Below are 9,988 nucleotides of genomic sequence, written 5' to 3'. Positions count from 1 at the left end.
CAGATATGACTTGACCATGGAGGGAGGAGGAGGAGAAAGGAGTATTCCAGGCACAGAAAGAACATCAAAAAGGAGCAGAGGCAGGAAAACGCAGGGAGCGTGAGGGAAACAGTGAATAGTTTAGTTTGGGGCGGCTTCATGCTTAGGAACGGTGGGAAATAAAATGGAGAGTAATTGGAGTGAGAGAGTAGAGGGTACTAGATGCCAAGGTAAGGAGTTTGGGATTTATCTTACAGGCAATAGGGAGTTAATGATGCCCTTGAGAAGGTGGGCACCATGATGAAAGCTGGAAGCATCACACACCTGGGTGAAAACAGGCCCAAAACTTGAAGGACATCGCAAATGGAGAACTGCAACTCCCAAGCTCAGGTTTGAAGATCTTAGTGCCTCTTTCAGGTAACACAGTAAGATAGGAGAAATAAATACCTCTGACCGGCTTTAGTACCTGCTTCTCTCTCCTGTAGTCAGAGTCTGTGTTGAGCTGACCAGGACAGATCTAGCTGCCACCTAAGAGAAGATAAAATATGACCAGCTGCGTAATGGAAACCAGGAGCACAAACGCAGCTTGCTTCCTCAGGTGCAGGACAAATACATCAAGAAATCTCTCTGCTTCACCCAAGTTGGAGCCCAATTTATCTGCCAGCTCAGGGCTTCACCGTCCTTACAGGACAGAAGAAGGGGGAAGAGGAGAAGCAGGAGGTGGGAGGTCAAGGTAAGGTGCCAGAGTGCTCTACTTCCGAGAGCTTTGGGACAGAGGACAGGCTCCAGAGAATGAGTAGCAAGCACTCATTAAACACGTCTGTGGACTAGCACTTCACAGGCGCTATCTCATTCAACCCTCAAATGATGTCACAGGGAAGATACTGTTATCTCTACATTACAGATAAACCCAAACACAGAATTAGTGCCACAGACCAGAACCAGCTGAGAATTTCCCTAAGTCCACGTAGCTGGGGTTTTGTTTGTTTGTTTGTTTGTTTGTTTTGGCGGCACGCGGGCCTCTCACTGTTGTGGCCTCTCCCGGTGCGGAGCACAGGCTCCGGAGGCGCAGGCTCAGCGGCCATGGCTCACGGGCCTAGTCGCTCCGCGGCATGTGGGATCCTCCCGGACCGGGGCACGAACCCGTGTCCCCTGCAACGGCAGGTGGACTCTCAACCACTGCGCCACCAGGGAAGCCCACGTAGCTGGGTTTTATCTCAGGGCTGCCTGACTCTTCAGGCCATATTCCCCCTGCACCTGTCAACTGACCAAATCAAATATCCGTACTTGCTGAGATCCTGGTTATGACCAGGAGTAGAGGCAGGAGCAGTCATTATCCCTCACTGACTTATTTTTACTCATTCCCTCAGCTCTCCTCTCTGTATTGATTTGGATTTGGGGCCTTTTTGAACGTGTTTATTTCCAAGGAGTTTTCCAGACCAGCATCAAAATGACTTGTCAAGCTCTGCTCCTGTGTCAGCTGCTTGACGGACTATAGCAGCCTTGCTCTTCCCTGGAAAGTCTTTGAGCCACTGACGTTTTACCTTTCTCACCTAGATTTCTGACATGGGTGTGACAGCTATGCGCACCACTCTATTTCTTTCCTGTATTTTTCTTTCCACTCCACCAAACTAAGTTTCATGAATCCATTTCTTGGTGTGCTCAGTAAAGCCCTCCAAAGAAGCTCTGGCAGCACAGGCTTATCACTGTTATTTATTGCTTACCTCCTCCATTCCGGATATGCTAAGGGATACACCACCATTGCTAAAATATTAATGCGGCATCCCAGGGCATCAAAGACGACAGAGGACAATGGGCAGGTAAACGGTAATGCAAGCTAGGGAAATAAATAAGTCAGGGAACAGGCCAACTGCCAGACCCAGAAGCCCAGACAACAGGCATCAACCATCCTAACACAGACAGGGATTGTCTTTTTTATTGTTACTGTGGCTAATCCAGTCCTATCCTACTAGCCTCTAACCTTCAGGATCAAAGTGCTTCCTGGCCTAGCAACTCATATTTTTTTGAGCTAAGAAAGATAGTTCCCTGTAAGGTCTACAGTGGGAAATTTTTGAGGAAAGGCTATTGGATCAAAATAAAAGGGCATTTCATTGTTAACCACAGGATGCCTTGTTAGTGGCATGGATTCTTAACTCCACAATGCAACAAGGACCACGGAAACTTAAGTATTTTTATGTTTCTCCAAAATGGAATGATCTTCAGTGATTTCTTTACTGATTTATTTAATTAATTCATGCCCATTGTAAAAATTTCATAATCATATGCATTACATACATTCTCCTCACTCCGTAAAATGACTTCAGTTACCACTGGGATGAATACCCTTAGTAATATGTTATGAATATAAAGTGCATTATTTTTTAACACAAAGGTATATATACCATACCTAATGTACTGTAATCTGCTTTCTTATGTTTGACTCTATATCACGGTCATATCTCCATGCCGACACAGTAGTCTTTTAGTTAAAGATAACAGAGTAAGACATTTTAATTCTATTCTTTCCCTCTAAGCCCATCAAAAACAACTTTAAAAACTGGAAGGAAAGTATATCCCTGTAGTAACGATAGAAGTAAATACACAAAATTCCAGACCATAGACTGTGAACCACAAACCATGAACTCTGCCATATGCTTTGAAACTTGGCCCAAAATGTGAAAAGTCACTGAGGGCTACACATAACCTCCCTAGAAATTAGGCAGGATTCCCTTAACATGCTGATGACCCAGGTCTGAAAGGTCAACATATGAATTCGTTAACAGAAACAATGAGAAGGAGGGACACAGACAGGCCAAAGGAGGAGTGTGGACTGGCCCTGCACTGTCCTATTCTCCACAGCAGGAAAGCTAAGCAAGTAGAACTCAAGAAGGTACATTTCATTTTTATTGTTTACAACCCAGGCTTACAAACAAGGTGGTTTGATGACCTGGTGTGCCCACTTTGTGTCTACTACCCTAGTGCAATTATAAATAGAAAGCCTCCTTTCACTACAGAGTGAATGATAACTTAAACAATGAATTCTATGGTCTCTCTACTTGCTAAGAGAGACTGCTGGAGATGAGGTGGGGTAAACAGAGGAAGGACAGCATTAGCCACTGGATTACAAACAGAGGACTGTGCCACTTGCAAGGGTTTCCCTTGAGTCACAGTATTGCTGAAAACACTGAAACACAAAAGGAGACATCATTCTCAGCAGAGGAAACAGTGGTGAAACCTGAATCAAAGAGGCTGCAATTTACCCGCTCCATTCATCTCCACATGTTCTTATTTATAAACAAACACTTTCTGTATTTTTCTATACAGCATTATAATTCAACATCTGTATACACTACAAAGCAATCACCACAAGTCTAGTTACCATACATCACCCTACAATCGACCCCCTTTACCCATTTCATCCACTGTCCTCTGGTAACTGTTAGTCTGTTCTCTGTATCTGTGAGTTTGCTTTTGGTTTTATTTTATTTGTTCTTGTTTTATTTTCTTTGCAATTGTTTTGTTTTTTAGATTCCACATATAAGTAAAATCATATGGTATTTGTCTTTCTCCATCTGACTTATTTCATTTAGTGTAATATTGTACCTTCAAGGTATTATCACAAATGTCAGGATTTCATTCTTTTATGGCTGAGTAGTATTCCAGTGTGTGTGTGTGTATGCCACATCTTCTTTATTCATTCACCCATTGATGGACACTCAGGTTATTTCCATATCTTGACTATTGTAAATAATGATGAAATGAACGTAGAAATGAATATATATCTTTTTGAGTTAGCATTTTCAAGCTCTTCGGAAAAATACCCAGAAGTGGAATAGACGGGTCATATGGTACTTCTATTCTTAATTTTTTTGAGGACTCTCCATATTGTTTTCCATAGTGGTTGCACCAATTTACAATCCTACCAACAGTGTACAAGCATTCCCATTTCTCCACATCTTCTCCAACATTTGTTATTTCTTATCTTTTCAATAATGGCCATTCCAATAGGTATAAGGTGGTATCTCACTGTGATTTTGATTTGCATTTCCCTGATGATTAGTGATGTCGAGCATCTTTTCATGTGCCTGTTGGCCATCTGTATGTCTTCCTTGGAAAAATGTCTATTCAGATCATCTGCCCATATCTTAATCAGGTTGTTTGTTTTTTTGTTGCCGTTGTATGAGTTCTTTACATATTTTGGATTTTAACCCCTTATCAGATATATGACTTGCAAATATTCTAATTCAGTAGGTTGCCTTTTCATTTTGATGGTGGTTTCCTTTGCTGAAAAAATACTTGTTTTTGTTTAATTACTAAGTTACTCAATTACTTAGTTGAATTACTTGAAGATTAGTATTAGTTGGAAAGGAATCAACATTGGAACAAATGCCAAATAATTGGCAGAGAAGGTGTGGAAAGGAGGAAGGAAGTATTATAAGCCAAAAATTCAAACCAAGGAATATATATATAGCCCCTCAAAGAAATTTCCAACGACATGATGTCTGAAATAAAAATAACTCAAAGAAGAAAGTTAATATGTTTCAATTTCTATTGCTATGTAACAAAGTACCTCAAAACTCAGTGGCTTAAAACATATTTTCTCACAAATCTGAAATTTGCACAGGGCTTGGGGAGGACCATTCGTCTATATCCCACATAACATTAGCAAGGGTAGCGCAACTAAGGCTGGTGAATGCACTGATAAGATGAATCACTCAGATGGTTGGCCTCTGGGTGCTCAGTAAGCTGGGAGCTCAGCTGGGGTTGTGGCCTGGGTCCCTTAATCCACATGGTCTCTCTGTCTGGCTAGTTTGAGCTTCCTCACAGGATGGCAGTCTTAAGGCAGCTGGACTTCCTGTGTGGTAGCTAACTTCTAAAAGTACAGAAGTAGAAGCTGTCCAGAATTGACACGGCATCACTTCCAGCACATTTAACTGATTAAAGTGGATGACAGGGCCAGCTCAAATTTATGGAGAGTGAGCTATACTAGGTCACAAATGCTGGCAGACATGACTCATTAGAAGACACTAAAGTAATAGTCTATTACAGTGAATCCTTTGACACCTAATGATTTATCACATTCCCCATAGCCCACCTAACTCATGCAAAAGACACACCTCCTAATCCCTGAGAATCACCAGAATCTCATCCATTACAGCACCAGATTCAGACTTGAAGTCCAAGATATTGTCATTTAAATGAGCTCCAGTTCTGAATGAGGCTCCGCAAGTGCAGCTCTTGATCTGAGGATGTATGAACTAAAGAGGCAAGTTTCTAACTTCCTGCACACACGTCCAATATATAATGGTAAGGCAAGGTCAGAAACACTAAAAGAGATACTCTCATTCAAAAGAGGGACAATAAAAGCACATAACAGTCAGTGGTCCATAATAACTCTGAATCCAGCTGGGCACATATCACAGGTTCCTTGATCAGGATCCAGTTCTGTCATAACCTTTGATGACTGTCCATGTCTCCCAGCTTTAAGCTCTGAGTTGTGGCTATTCTCTTTGACTCATCTTTCCTTTTCCATAAAATATGGTCCGTACTTACAGCTGAGTAGCTTTCTCAACCCTCAACGTAAGTTAGGGGCCTAGAGGCCTCTTTTAATTCTCAGCTATTTCTATTAACTTTTAGTCCAAATTGATATAATTCCTATAAAAAGTTTGTGTAATTTGTAGCTACCCAATTATAACTCAATTCATTAGAAAAGAGAAAAGTCCATGCAAATCCTCCCTACTTTAGAACTGTGAATCACAGTGCTATGACAAGACCCTTAAGATTTTTAGAAATTTATTGTCTAGCTGAGAGAGTCTACAAGTCATGCTCTTAAAATTACTAGAAGTCTTTTTACTCTAGATAAGAAAGGGTCTCTGAAGCACTGCCTTTCATCTGTCTAATGTCTTAACAGAGGCTCTTATAGAGTTTTGACCACAAAGCAACGTTCCATGGGCAAGTATGCTATAGTCTCTATTTGCCCTGACACTGTCTCTTATTTTGAGAAAAATTTCCCGGCTAAGAATGTTAGAATGAGAAATAGTTTTATCTTCTGACTTAGCAAGTTCTGGGTTGGAAATACTTCCTCTAATTCTGTTTAAAAATGAAGTGGTTCCTTCTTCAGTTCCTCTGTCTCTAACTGTACCTTATTATATATATGTAGATGAAAGGATCAGTTGGTGCTTTCAATATCTGGAAATAGTCTTAGCTAGGTATATAAGTTAGTTAGGTATATTTTCTTTTTCTTTTTCTTTTTTTTTGGCCACACCACGCAGCTTATGATCTTAGTTCCCTGACCGGGGATCGAACCTGGGCCCTCAGCAGTGAAAGCGCAGAGTCCTAACCACTGGACCACTAGGGAATTCCCTAGGTACATTTTCTATTTTTCAAGTTACTACAGGTATAGCCTAATCAACTGTCCCACTAAATGTATAATATGGGCCCCCTTTTATGAAGCTTCCAGGAGCAGTTTCCTTTCTTCTTTTCAAGTCCCCACTGACAGTCTCCCAAGACTCTTCTAGCTCTGCCCATTGTCAGGTTCCAAGAAGAAGTCTCTCAGAGGAAGGTCCAAGAGAACAAGCCCCAATGAGCAAGAATATTTTCTTGAAATAAAGATGGAAATCTATATCCAAAAAGACACACCATAACTCAGGAAAAATATGTAAAGAGATATCCTGAAAAACTTCAGAGATATACAGAAAGAATTCTATGGATATATAGGCTAAAAAGTAGTAGCCCATGTACAAAGGGGAAATAGTAGACTTGCTTCAGATATCTCCATGGTAACATTAGATGATAAAAGGCAACAGAGCAATGTGTGCAAAGTTCTGAGGAAAGTTTATACACAGCCAAGACTACAGTAAGTACAAGGTCAAAGACAGAAACTCATTAGCCTTCAGGACTCAGAGAACACCCCCATGAGTCTTTCTGAGGGGGAAAAAAGATTGATGATACATCTAGCCAAATAAAAGATAGCTTAAAATGAAGAACTCAAAAATGAATATGTTGTGATAAAATACCAGGGAGAATTAAATCCAGTTCAACATAGAATTAAGACACATCAACATCACGAACTATGCAGAAAGCCAATGTTATACATCTTAACAATGTGTAAATAAAAATATAAAACAGTGAGTGGAGAAGCAAGTTGGAACAAAGTAAAAGGTTTTCTCAGCGTCCTCATTTTTCAGACTAGAGAGTCTATAAATGCTGACTAAGTTTGATAGTAAAAACTAATTACCTCAAACTTTCCACATTTTAAAAATTGAGTATTACTAGAAATTATAGCTCTTCTTACCTGAAGTTATACAACAGCATTAGATGACTTTTCTGAGGTTAAATTCAAGTAATTAAAATTTTGTTAAAATTAAACATATAGGACTCTGGCCATTATAGAATAACAAGGACCACATTTAACCTCCTATGACAATCAGCTAGAAAACTGGACAATATATAGGAAATAATCATTTGCAGACACTGGAAAATAGGCAACACAGATTGGGATCCCTGAGAGAGGGGAAACAAACAAGGTGATCCCTACAATTGTTAACGGTTTTCTGCCTGAAGCAATTTTAAGACCACGAGCAGGGAAGGGATAACCAAACACAGGTTGATGGCTTTGCTGAAACACACATCAGAGATTGAGGATGAAATGGCTAGAAACTGTGGATGGAGCTCCAGAAAGAATGAAGTTACACAATAAAAGGGCTCTAGAAATCTGCATAAAGGTTACCTTGAGTCTTTGCTAAGTGCAAAGTTGTGCAAGAATAGAGTGAAACTCCACAAGACAGAACGATGAATGACTGAGCTGTGAAGGCAGAACAACTGCCAGATCTCACATAGGATTGATACGTGTTCTAGCTTCAATGTGACAGAGTAGGGAGTCCACAGTGATCACCTGGGCAATTCCATGGACACCCAGAGGAGTCATGATTTAGTAATAGGGCTGATCTATGCCTAGAGTTAAGTCTACTATACACTAATCCTCACAAGGATTAAAATGAGGACTCAGTGAGCTCAAACTGATAGAAAAATACATGTCTTTCAATACACAGTTCAAAATTCTTTAAAAGAAGACAACATAGTCCAGACATTCAACTATATAATATTCACAATGTGCAGCACCCAACCAAAAATGACTAGTATAAGAATCAGAAGAATGTGACCCATAATCAGGTGAAAACTAAGTCGATAGAAACAAACATGGAAATGACAGAGATTATGGAACTCACAGACAAGGACAAGTTAAAGTTAAAATTTAAAACAGTTACTATAGCAATATACTCATATTTTATAGAAAACATAACTATAATGAGGAGAGAAATCAAACATATAAAGAGTCAAAGGAACTTTTAGAGGTAAAAAGTACAATATCTGAAATAAAAATTTTATTAGATTTGACCTTGCAGAAGAAAATACAGTTAATCTTGAAAACATAACAACAGAGTACGAAGTAAATGAAGCTCCTTTTAGTAGTTAACCCCCTGTTACTATAATAATATTTTATAACATAAATTAAAACTTTATTTATTAAAATTACTTGTGAAAATTACTGCTGTGTTTTCTGTTTCCTGGCTGGATCCTGACTGGTACAGCAAGGCTGCTGAATACAAAGTCAGTACACAAAAATCATTTGTTTCTAAATACAGACAACGAACAATTGGAAACTGGAATTTTAAAAACAATATATGATAAAAAAATTGAAATCATAAAGTGCTAGAACAACTGGGTATTAGTATGGGAAAAATGAAACTTTGTCATTAACTTACACCAGACATAAAAATTACTCAAATTGGATCATAGACTTAATCGTAAAAGCTAAAATGATAATACTTTCAGGAGAAAACATAGGGGGAAATCTTCACACAAACAGGGTGTACACAAAGATTTTCTTTTAAAGGAGACAAAAGGCAATAAAGCAAAAAAAACTAGCAAATTGAACTTTATAAAAATTAAAACCTTTTGCTATTCTAAAGTCAAGATTTTAAAATGAGAAAGGCAGCCACAGACGGGGAGAAAATACTTGCAATGCATATACATATGATTAATACATTTGACAAGGGACTAGTATCCTGAATTTATAGAATATCTTCCTTTACCACTCAATAGTATTAAGATAAAAAAACCAATTTTAAAAATGAATAAAATATTTGAACATACAGTTTAAGGAAGAAGGTATATGGATGACCAATAAGCACTTGAAAAGCTCAGTATCTTTGTGTATATATAAAGATAAAAGAAATAACATGTAGAAATACTAGGACAAAACAGGATCATATTCTACATGTCAACTCTAACTTTTTTATTGTAATAATCATGGAGCAGCACAGAGAAGTGCATTATATATATATGGTATATAATATATATATTTAGCAACAAAATGAACCCATGTGTAACCACTGCCCAGGGGAAGACTAGCAGATCACCAGCACCCCAAATACCAGAAGCCCCCATTGTATCCATAGCAATCACAGTCCTCTCATTCCTCATCCATTTTAATTCACTCCCTATGTCAATTTTAACTACTATGATTATTTCCCTGACTTATTTTATGAATTAACCTTCTATGCTAGCGAACCTAAACAATATCATCTAATTTTGCCTGCTTTTTGGACCTTACATAATGGACTCATATTGTAGGTATACTTATTTTTCTTGCTTCTTTTTTTTTTTTTTGCTTAATATTATGTGTGTAAAGATTAATTCAGAGCGTCTCCCATGACTATGATTTGTTCATTTGCTTTTAGTATGGTATTCCATTGTATAAATATATCACAACTTATTTACTGACCCTACCATTGATGAATATTTGAGTTGTTGCCTATTTCTGGCTCTTACAAATGAGCTCTTATAAGCATTCTCATATATGTATCCTGCTATATATATGCATGAATTTCTTTAGGAAGTATTCCTAGGAATGGAATTTCTGAATCATAAGAATATGTAAATTTTTTAACTTTGTTACCGAATGCCAAACTATTTTTCTTTTTTTTTTTTTTTTTTTTTTTTTTTT

The 9,988-nt window shown here is 38.3% G+C and overlaps 1 non-coding gene across 1 annotated transcript; it reads right to left on the bottom strand.

The window, feature by feature from the left end:
- Positions 1 to 6,264: 6,264 nt before the first annotated feature.
- On the bottom strand, positions 6,265 to 6,337 carry TRNAE-UUC (transfer RNA glutamic acid (anticodon UUC)). Its single transcript has one exon. It is a non-coding gene; the product is annotated as a tRNA-Glu (tRNA).
- Between the last annotated feature and the right edge of the window lie 3,651 nt (positions 6,338 to 9,988).

Source organism: Lipotes vexillifer, unplaced genomic scaffold (genome assembly GCF_000442215.2).
Source record: "Lipotes vexillifer unplaced genomic scaffold, Lipotes_vexillifer_v1.1 scaffold989, whole genome shotgun sequence".
Lineage (NCBI taxonomy): Eukaryota > Metazoa > Chordata > Mammalia > Artiodactyla > Lipotidae > Lipotes > Lipotes vexillifer.
This window is presented reverse-complemented; position numbering and strand designations above follow the sequence as displayed.